The sequence below is a fragment of the Peromyscus eremicus genome, chromosome 8a (genome assembly GCF_949786415.1).
Source record: "Peromyscus eremicus chromosome 8a, PerEre_H2_v1, whole genome shotgun sequence".
NCBI classification, from domain to species: Eukaryota; Metazoa; Chordata; class Mammalia; order Rodentia; family Cricetidae; genus Peromyscus; species Peromyscus eremicus.
In genome coordinates, this window is record NC_081423.1 from 76460596 (window position 1) to 76470558 (window position 9963).

A 9963-nucleotide genomic window follows, 5' to 3' on the forward strand; every position below is an offset into this window, starting at 1 on the left:
TAGTCAAGTCTAGATCTGTCTAAAGATGAGCATCAAAGAAAGATGTTTTGCTAAAGAAAGGAGGTTGTGGCCGCAGGAAAACAGAACTTATGCTGTCTGGTTTCCAGTTCAGCTACTCCATACATTATACACCCAACAGACACACCCCTTTTCCTTTACCTGGCCCTGTATTTCATCTGTTATAAATTCTAAACTTAGTTGATAGTAAATAATACTGATAACTATATTATCACCTGGTCAGCAATGAACTTCCCCTCAGCATGCGTGTGTATCACTGTGATAGCTAGAATTCTTATTACCTTTTAATAGTCAAATTCTCTGAAACTACAACATAAAGATGGATCTTGAACAATTAGAATAAACTGAAGAAAATCTAGTATAATGAAAAAAATATATAGTGCCAAAAAGTGAAAAATGGAAAACAAATGATATTTGTGAGAAAAAAAGTCAGAGATTTTCACTATGTTTAGATTCTGATTTTGCTGTTTAAAGATAATTGTTTTACTTTAAAAATTTTATGTATAGTTTGCTCATTTCTTAAGCAAATAATATAATCAAAAAATAATAGCAATTCACAGTTACTATTGATTAGCTCATAATCATACAGACTTGGCAAGATTAAATGATTGAAATCATTGAGACATGCTTAGAATAGTGCCCAATTCAGAGAAAACCCTCAATAAATTTCATTGCTATCCTTGAGCAAAAAGAAACAGACAAAATTAATTTGGGTAGTATGTTTTATTCAATTCAATATAGCCAACATATTATTATTTCATATATCCATGTAAGTAAATACTGATAGAATAATTTATGTTCATATTTTCTATGCTGAGTCTTTAAAATTCAACATTTATTTTACAGTTGTATCTCATATTTCAAATACCAGTAGCTATGTGTAATTTAGGACTGCCAACAGGACCTCAGAGGTCTAGAGCAAAGATAAACATAAGTAGCAATAGTCAGGGTCCAGCAACCCAGCCAGGCCAGCAAAAGGAAGGAAGAAAAGCAAAATCCAAGAGTAAGGAGTAAGTTATGGGTACCTGAGCATGTTTGGAGTAGGTTGTGGGCAGCAGAGATGGACACAGGAACAGCTGCTTCCTAGAGTCTCCCTGAGACAGACACCACAGAAAGCACCTCACATGCATTCTCTCACTGACTCTTGACAATAGCCTTAGGAAGTCAACATTCCCACCTTCAGATTAGGAGTGAGACTTTGACAGAAAGTGGTGGGCAGAGAGATGGCTCTTCTGGTCAAAGTCTTGCCACACAAGCCTGCCAATTTGTGTTCAAATTCCTGAAACTCATACAAAGGTGGAAGGAGAGAACTGACTCTATAAAGCTGTCTTCTGAATGTTACATACGCATTGTGGCAGGAACACACACACACACACACACACACACACATTCATACACACAAATAACAATAATAATTTTTAAAAGGAAAAGTGATATTCAAAATCACACAGCTGGTGAGTGAGAGGGTAAGATTTGAACCTGTGGCTTTCTGGCTCTAACATCCACTCAGACTCTTCCCTGTTCTACATCATACAAAACACAGGCAATAACAATGCATGAAAGACCAGATCCCAGGGAAGACACTGAGCAGTGATGTCTCTTACATTCATTTACATCATCCTTGCTGTTGCATTGCTTCATTCTCTATTTATCCCTTGCCTCAATTAATGCAGGAGCATTAGCCGTAGTCTTCGGTCTACCCGGCTCCAGAATTCAACTGACAAAATAATTTGCTTAAAACCCAACTCTGGACACATCTCTTTCTGACTCAAACCCCTCCACTGCTTCCTCCTGGCTACAGAATAAAACCACACATTCAGGAAACATGGTTTTTAGCCTTCTGCGATGTCTTGGCATACCATTCCAGATTTCGCAAGGCAAGTCCTATCATGTTGACTTCTTTGTCCTTGATCTCCCCTTCACATAGATGTTCTAGAATCCAGGCAGCCACCCAAAGCCTCCCTGGAAATGACCCTTTTCCAAACACACCCTATGATTTTTTTTTTATATCCATGGGTTCCACCATTCCTTCAACTTCAAAACATCTTTGTTTCTACTGATCCCTTCCACATCCTCTTGTTGCTCAGATCCTGAATGTCTCAATCACATCATTACAAGAACCTTGGTTCCCTCAAGCCTTGTCTATGCCCCTTCTGTAGATAGTACTATTTTCTCCTTTGTTTCATAAACATAGGAGTCTGCTCTCAGCTCCCCCTGTTACACTATGAGCTACTGAAAACGATATACTGTCTCTTCCTATCCCCCATGGATTGTGCCGTAATGTTCATGCTGTTTCAGACTATGTACTCATAGCTTGCTTAATTAAAAAGAAGTTAATATTGGTTAAGTTAATTGTTCTATCATGATGCTCAAAATACCATTTAATTTATTCCTTAAGAATAGTCAAGAAATCTTAATTGAAATTCACTTACTAACCTAAAGATGTGGAATTAAGTAACAGTCAGCAGGGTTTCTGCTCTATTACCATTAACCAACAAAAGAGAATCATACAACTCACGTTATTATTTTTGCTTTGGCAGTTATAAAACCTCAAAACATTGTTGATCAAGGACAAGAATATCATTAACCTAGTCTTCAAGCATTCCTCTAAGTTCCTTCTTCTATTTAGCGTATCTGTGGTTTGTACAGAACCACCTAAAGTAGTGGTTATTGGAAGCTGTCTAGAACTATTTTGAAAGCCTGTGTGGAAAGAGGTGAGCATAAATCATACATAAATAGTAATGGTGGATCTGCTCATGAGTTCCATCATGAGTAAGGATGTGAGGCATTCTATGTCCTCTGCCCTGTGGTGTCAACATGTTGAGGAGTCACAGTAATAAGAGGAGGCTAGGAGAAGTAGACTATCATTAGAACCAATTCCTAAAGAGAAAAATCAAAACTCACAGTCCAGCAGGACATGATAGTCTCAGGCTTGATTGATTGGGAACTTCAGTACAAGGGATTCCAAACTCAGAGTATGGGAGATGACAGCAGGTGTGACAATATGATAGCTAAATACCAAGCCAAGAAAGGAGTTCCCTGGGAAAAGAACTCATGTTCATCAGGCTTCATGGAAAAGAGAATCCAAATTCCAGAAGAAGGGTGACCAAGAACTAGACAAGGATCAAGAGCCCTGTTAAAGAACAAGAATTCAAAACCAGATTCTAGTCTTGGAAAAGTGGTTCTCAACCTTTCTAATGCTGCGGCCTTTTACTACAGTTCCTCATAACCCACAACCATGAAAGTATTTGTGTTGCTACTTCATGGCTGTAATTTTGCTACTGTTATAAATCATAATATAAATATCTGTGTTTTCTGATGGTCTTAGGTAACCCCTGTGAAAAGGTTGTTTGACCCCCAAAGGGGTCACAACCCACAGGTTGAGAACTACCACCCTAGAGTCTGACAAAAGAGAGCTGGGATCCAAAATATAAATAACTATGAAGAATAACAATGATGTAGAGATTAACAGAAGGGTAGACCTCTGCATTCCATAGGCTCCTAGACACTTAGCAAACCCAGCCTAATGATCAGTGAGCTAATAGCCAACCACAAGCCATAATCTCAATGGATAGCACTTCTCTATCAGCCTCAACCTCTATAGGAAAACACAATAGACACAGGACAACTTTTGTTTTGATGAAAAATCTAAACAGACAAGCTATGACAAGTCCTCTTTCATAGGGACTGGTGGACATAAAAGTTCCAAAGCAGAGGCCCAAAGCCAAAGAAATTCAAAGGCAAGACAGAAACATATCAGCAACTGCAATGGTCATCACTGATTACAACGCAAATTTGCTTAGGGAACTTAGCCTCCTCCCACTCAAGCAGTGGGTGTTTCAAGTGGCAGCAGATGCTGCTGGCTTCCCTTCTTTTTAATTTTTCTATAAAGACAGGAAATAGAATAGATTACTGTTGTGTAACAATATCCCTGGAGAGACATGAACAAATGTCTATTCTCCCCAGATGGGGAATCAACGACAAACCAAAATACAGATACCACCCAAGTCCAATTTAGTGAACCCATGAGTTGTATTGGAGTTAATTATAAGAAAATGAGTGAGGGGTTGTGTACAAGAGTAGAAATGACTTAAAGACAGCTGTACTACCAAAGTGTATTCCAGCATGATGACAGCTCACAAAAGCTGAAGACCTGGAGCCTACTGCATGGCCTGCAGGTAGCTCAATAGCTTTGGAGGGTGTCCTTTCCCAGGGCTCAGTTCATCTGAGCGCCTTCCTGGTAGTTCAGCTAGTCTTCGCTTTCTCTCTTCCAGGCTGCTTAGCTGAACTCTGCTCCTTCTAGGCTGCTCAATCTGAGCCTCTTCCAAGCAGTTCAGGTGGTCTGAGAGTGTTTCTCAGCAGTCTCTATTGCTTACATAATCTTGGGCAGAGCAGGACCTGGTGAAACTGGTTGGTTTCAGAGACTTCCCAAAGCTATTTTGAGTTGTTTACTTCCTGTCTTAATGAGCTTCCTTGAAGGGTGGAATGTTTCACCTCCCGTTAGAACATCCTGATGTTTCAGCACAAAGTTGGATATTCTGACCTAAAATATCCCCTCATTTCCTTTTTCTTTTATATCCTGTGTCTTAAGAAGTTTCCCTCCAAGATGGAAGGTTTTAATTATGGAGAAAAACTGCTACACAACAGCTACAGTCCATTGGTCCAGGAAAAGGCAAAGCTCTGCCAAGGTGATAATCTCACCATTTGGTCAAGTCAACCCTCATACCAGTAAGCATAACAGAGAAGGTGGGAAAGGGGAGATGGGAGCATGTCTTCCCTGCCCACTATGATGGGCACACTCTCCTTACAAGAGGCATTGTTGTCCCCATTTTACAAGTGAAGAAAGAGATTCTCAGTCTACCGCATCACCCAGCTATCAGGAGTCAACATTTAAACACACTGACTCCTGAGTCCTCACTACACACTGTGCTATCATCTAATAAGAATGATAAAAAATAAAAATAAAAAAAAAAAGAAGTCAAGCTGTCAGAGCCCCGTAAAGAACTCACTCATCCCAGTGCTGGAGTAGAGTGTCTCCCAGCACTCTCTGCCCTGGAGCTCAGGGTCTGGAAGGTTTAGAGAAAGAAAGCGCATGTCCTAGAGAAAGATCCCAGAGGAGGATGGCACTCACACCTGGAGGGGGAAATCCCAGTTCCTAGCATGGCCCACCATCCCAGCCCCTCAGCTCAGAGCAGACTGCATCTGGAGCTCCCTGGGAAAAGGGCTCTGCCACAGAATGAAAAGGTCAAGAATGTTATTCTTCACAGCCCTATAGCTGGGTGAGCCTGGCACATAGGGTTCCAATCTGGACAGTTGCACCTGCTAAGAGTCCAGGATGCCTCAGGCATGCCCTTCCTGATTTGACATTTTCTCTTTAATTGCCAGCCCATGCTTTCCACCTCTTTATGGAGCTGACTCATCTTTGCAAACCACATAGCTAACATTTTATGGTCCCCTGGATTCTCACATCCTGAAAGTTTTCCCAAGTACGACTTAACAGGGAAAAGCTTAAGCCTAAATCAGTTGCCTTTGACATCAATTTACTGGCTGATGTTTTTCTGTGCACAAGCAGGTACCCAGGCATGGCGACAGACCTATGGTTCTCTATCCAGAGCAAAGGCTGAAATATACACCCCCTCACCACATCGTGAACTTTCTAAAGAAACCTAGAGTGTCCTTAGTCTCGGCCAGCAGCCCTGGCCAATTATGCTCCATTTGTTTCAGCATCACGGTGGTAACAATGGCTGCCAAGGGATTGTGGAAGGCAATAGAGACGGGACAGGCTGGGGTATTTAAAGATGAACAAGCAAATAAAGAGAAATCTGTAGGATCTGTGGTTCAGGGGAAGAATGAGAAAAGCAATCCCAGTAGGACCATAATCCCCTCCCTGCCCAGTCCTTGAATCTTTTCATCCGGTAGGTTCTGGGTGTCTAGCATTCCCCCCCATGGCCATGGAAATCCTCCATCTTGTGTCGGGGTGCACACTCTGTTCTGCTGAAAGGTGTTTTAATCATCTGACACTGGTGATACTAGTGTTGCCATCTGGGGGTCTTGAAACGGGTTCGTTCATTCTCCTCCCTAGATTAAGTAATTAAAAGTCGGGAAATTTGCAGTCACAGCACTCAGCCAAGGTTTATTAAAAGACAAAGTCCACAGTGCGCACAGCACACGGAGAAATGGGTTACTGGCAAGGAGAGGGGATCCCAAGCCAGAGTCCATGTTCCTTCTAGAGGTCTGGGTTTTTATATGTTTGGGACATAGGGTAGATGCTTTCTTCCTCCCTCCAGATTTGCTAGTCTGGGCTGTTCAAGGGGATTGGGTGATTTGGACAAAGACGAGAAAGCTTATTGGTTTCTACCAAAAGAGCCTATTTGCAAGAAACTCAAAAGCCTCCCCCCCCCGCCCCCCAGCAGTTCCTGGGATGGAGAAGCCAGCCAATTCTTTGTGTTAAGGGTGGAGGAGAACTTGGAAGTCTTCCATTTTACATTTTTAGAGTAAAAGTACTTTCATTTGCTAGTAGTCTAATCTGAGGTCATCCTTCCTAGGAACTTCCCTAGTACCAGGTTTCTCCCTATCCCCATGATGTCTCCCTCTATCAAGATATCTCTTTCATTGCTCTCCCACTCTGTCCCTGTTCCAGCTTGACTATCCCGTCCCTTTATGTTCTCATCCCCCATCCCCTACCATCTATTGCCCCCTCTCACCCCGAGTTTACTCAGGAGATCTCATAGGAGAGGGTGCCTGAGCTGGCATACCCTGGTAATCAGATTGGTGAATAGCCTAACTGTCATCATAGGGCCTTCATCCAGTAACTGATGGAAGCAGATGCAGAGATCCAGAGCCAAGCACCAGGCTGAGCTCCAGGAGTCCAGTTGAAGAGAGGGAAGAGGGATTCTATGAATAAGGTACATCAAGATCATGATGGGGAAACCTACAGAAACAACCGAACCAAACCAGTGAGAACTCATGAACTTTAGACCAGCAGCTGTAATGCCTGCATGGGATAGGACTAGGCCCTCTACATAAGTGAGACAGTTATGTAGCTTGGTCTGCTTAAGGGGCCCCTAGCAGTAGAATCAGGATCCATCCCTGGTGCATGAGCTGGCTTTTTGGAGCCCATTACCTATAGTGGGACACCTTGCACAGCCTTGATGGAGGAGGAGGGGGGCTTGGACCTGCCTCAACTGAATGTATTAGACTTTGCTGACTCCCCATGGGAGGCCTTACCTTTTCAGTGGAGGGGATGAGAGGTGGGTTGGGGGGGAAGGCTTGGGGAGGAGAGCAGGAGGAGGGAAGAGAGGGGGATTATGGTTGGTACATAAAATGAATAAAAATTTCTTAATAAAGAAAAAAAGTACATTCATTTATCTAGGGCCTTTTTCCTTTTGATCTGCCTAAAGGAGCTTTATGACTCCTATGGTCCCTCAACTGCCCAAGTTCTGGTCCTTATACTCTTTTGACCCTATAGAGATGGGAGAGACTGATTATTCTCTGAATATCCAAGAAGAGGGCCTATAGTGTCTACTCTTGAGTAAGTTCACAAACTTCCCTCTGAAGATGGATTGAATGATGATCTGTACCATACCCAACTATGTCTGTGTTCATAACCAGCTGGCATCTCAAGACAGTATAAGTTTCTACTTCCTTGGTATAGTCGTTTGAATATAATTGGCCCCTATAAGCTCATTGGGAGTGGCACTATTAGAAGTGTGGCTTTGTTGGAGTAGGGTGTATGGCCTTCTTAGAGGAAGTGTGTCACTGTGGGGGTGGGCTTTGAGGTCTCATATATGCTCACATCATACCCAGTGTCTCAATCCACTTCCTGTTGCTTGTAGGTCAAGATGTAGGACTCTCAGCTCCAGCTCCAGCACCATGTCTGCCTGTACACTACCATGTCACACCATGGTGATAATGGACTAAACCTCTAAACTGTAAACCAGCCCCAATTAAATGTTTTTTCTTTATAAGAGTTGCCATGGTTATGGTGTCTCTTCACAGCAATAGAAACCCTAACTAAGACACCTGGGAAATTCTATCTCATACCAATAGCATCCCCAAGGGGTGAGGAATACAGTTCCCTTTTCTACTCCAGCTGCTACAGAGGCTGCATTTTGGTTTTTCAATTTCAATTGTTGTCTTCAAAGTATCCTTCCAAAATGTCCCAATAAGTCTACAAAACCATCCGGTAAGTAGAACACCGAAGACGGGTTCCTTTAATCTAACATTTGCACTTGATCAAGTGGATTAAACTCCTCCCTCAAAACTATACTGCACTTAGACATAGTGACATACATAGTAATGGCATTGTGTTTATGATTATATAAAGAAAAACCTAGAAACATCAGCTCTCAAAAATGATGATAAACAGTGTCATTGTCAAATCTAGTGACACCAAAATAGGTGGGACACTTGGAGGACTGTCATCAGGTTTGGAGGGTTGGCTCATTACTAAAAGGTGTAGAACCAATGGGATGAATGATGAAAAGATGCTAAAAGTACTTGCTAGCAAGCTGCTTGCTGAGCAACCAGAACAGACCCAGAGACCTAAAGGGCTAAAACAAAGTGTCAGATCGTATGGTGAGGGCCCCCAAATGGCAATTGGTGTGAGGATGAAGCATGCTTGCTCACACTGAACTAACTCAAAGGCAACCCTTTTTCATCTCTGTTCTTATGCTTGAACTTTGCTTCGGAACTGCCCAGACAGAAGGGAGGGCTGGGGAAGAGCTGGGGAAGGGGCACTTGGGATAAGTTGGCTGCCCCTAGAGTTCACCTTGATTGATGCTAATTGAGCTCTAATTGAAACCATCTATCCAGGCCCCAAGTGCACCTGGAGGAAAATTTAATATCCGGAAGCCATACCACAGAGCTAGCAAGCGCCTCTCTCGGTGCACAAGTCTACCAAGTACATTATTTGTCTATTAAACTTTCATATACCTTTGGAGACTCGACAGACTGCCCTGCTCAAGACAAAAAGAGCACAGCCTCTATTTTGGGCTGCCCTACAAAGCTGGGGTTTGACCTGGTAAGACTATTACAGTTCATTTAGCCTCACCGCCATGCACCATGCTAATTAGAACCTGGGGACTCTTAAAAACCACTGGATTAAACAGTGTTTCCTCCCAAGCCGTTCTATACTGTGGTCCAAATGGTTATGAAATTTATATTCAGTGAATAAAGAAGAGGCAGCAAAGACATGGGGGGCAGAGGGGAGGAGGTCGAGGTAAATGGGAATTTTATATTGCAAACGAGTTCTTTGGTCTTTTGTTCATGTATTCTGCACATATTTACTGAACCCCCTGGTGTGCGCAAGGTAATAAATATTACAGATTCCAGGGGTATAGCCCCCCAGGACCATATATTTTACTGATAGGAAACCAAACAAGTGAAACAAAATAAATAAAATACTTTGGGGCGCTAAGTGCAATCAAGAAGACAAAATAGGGCAATAAGATAAGTAGATTGTAGAAAGAGAGCCAGTCAGGATTGATGGAAAAGGGCTTCTCTCCAAGGAGGTGACATCTGAGTCAAGAGCTGAGTAGTGAGGAGAAGATCCAGGAAAAGATTCTGAGGAAGGGTATGCCAGAGGAGGAAGGCACAGCCAGCACTTTTGATGCACTTTAGGGTCAGAAAGAAAGCCAGTGTGGATAAGTAACAGGAAGTAGAGACAACTGAGACTAGAGAGGTGAGCAAGGACTAAATTTTATGGAGCCTCTGTGTGTGTGTGTGTGTGTGTGTGTGTGTGTGTGTGGTTCTGGAAACCACCTCATTAAGCAGAAAAGTTGTTAAGTTCTAACATCTCCTTTAGGCAATCCCTTCTAGCTACTTTATGGAATCAGGAGAAGGGCAGAAGTAGACATGCGGGCAAAAAGACCTGTTAGGAGGCTGTTGGAAGCATCCTGTCAGGGGCTGGAGCCATAGGTCGGTGGTTGAGCACCTGCCTAGCAT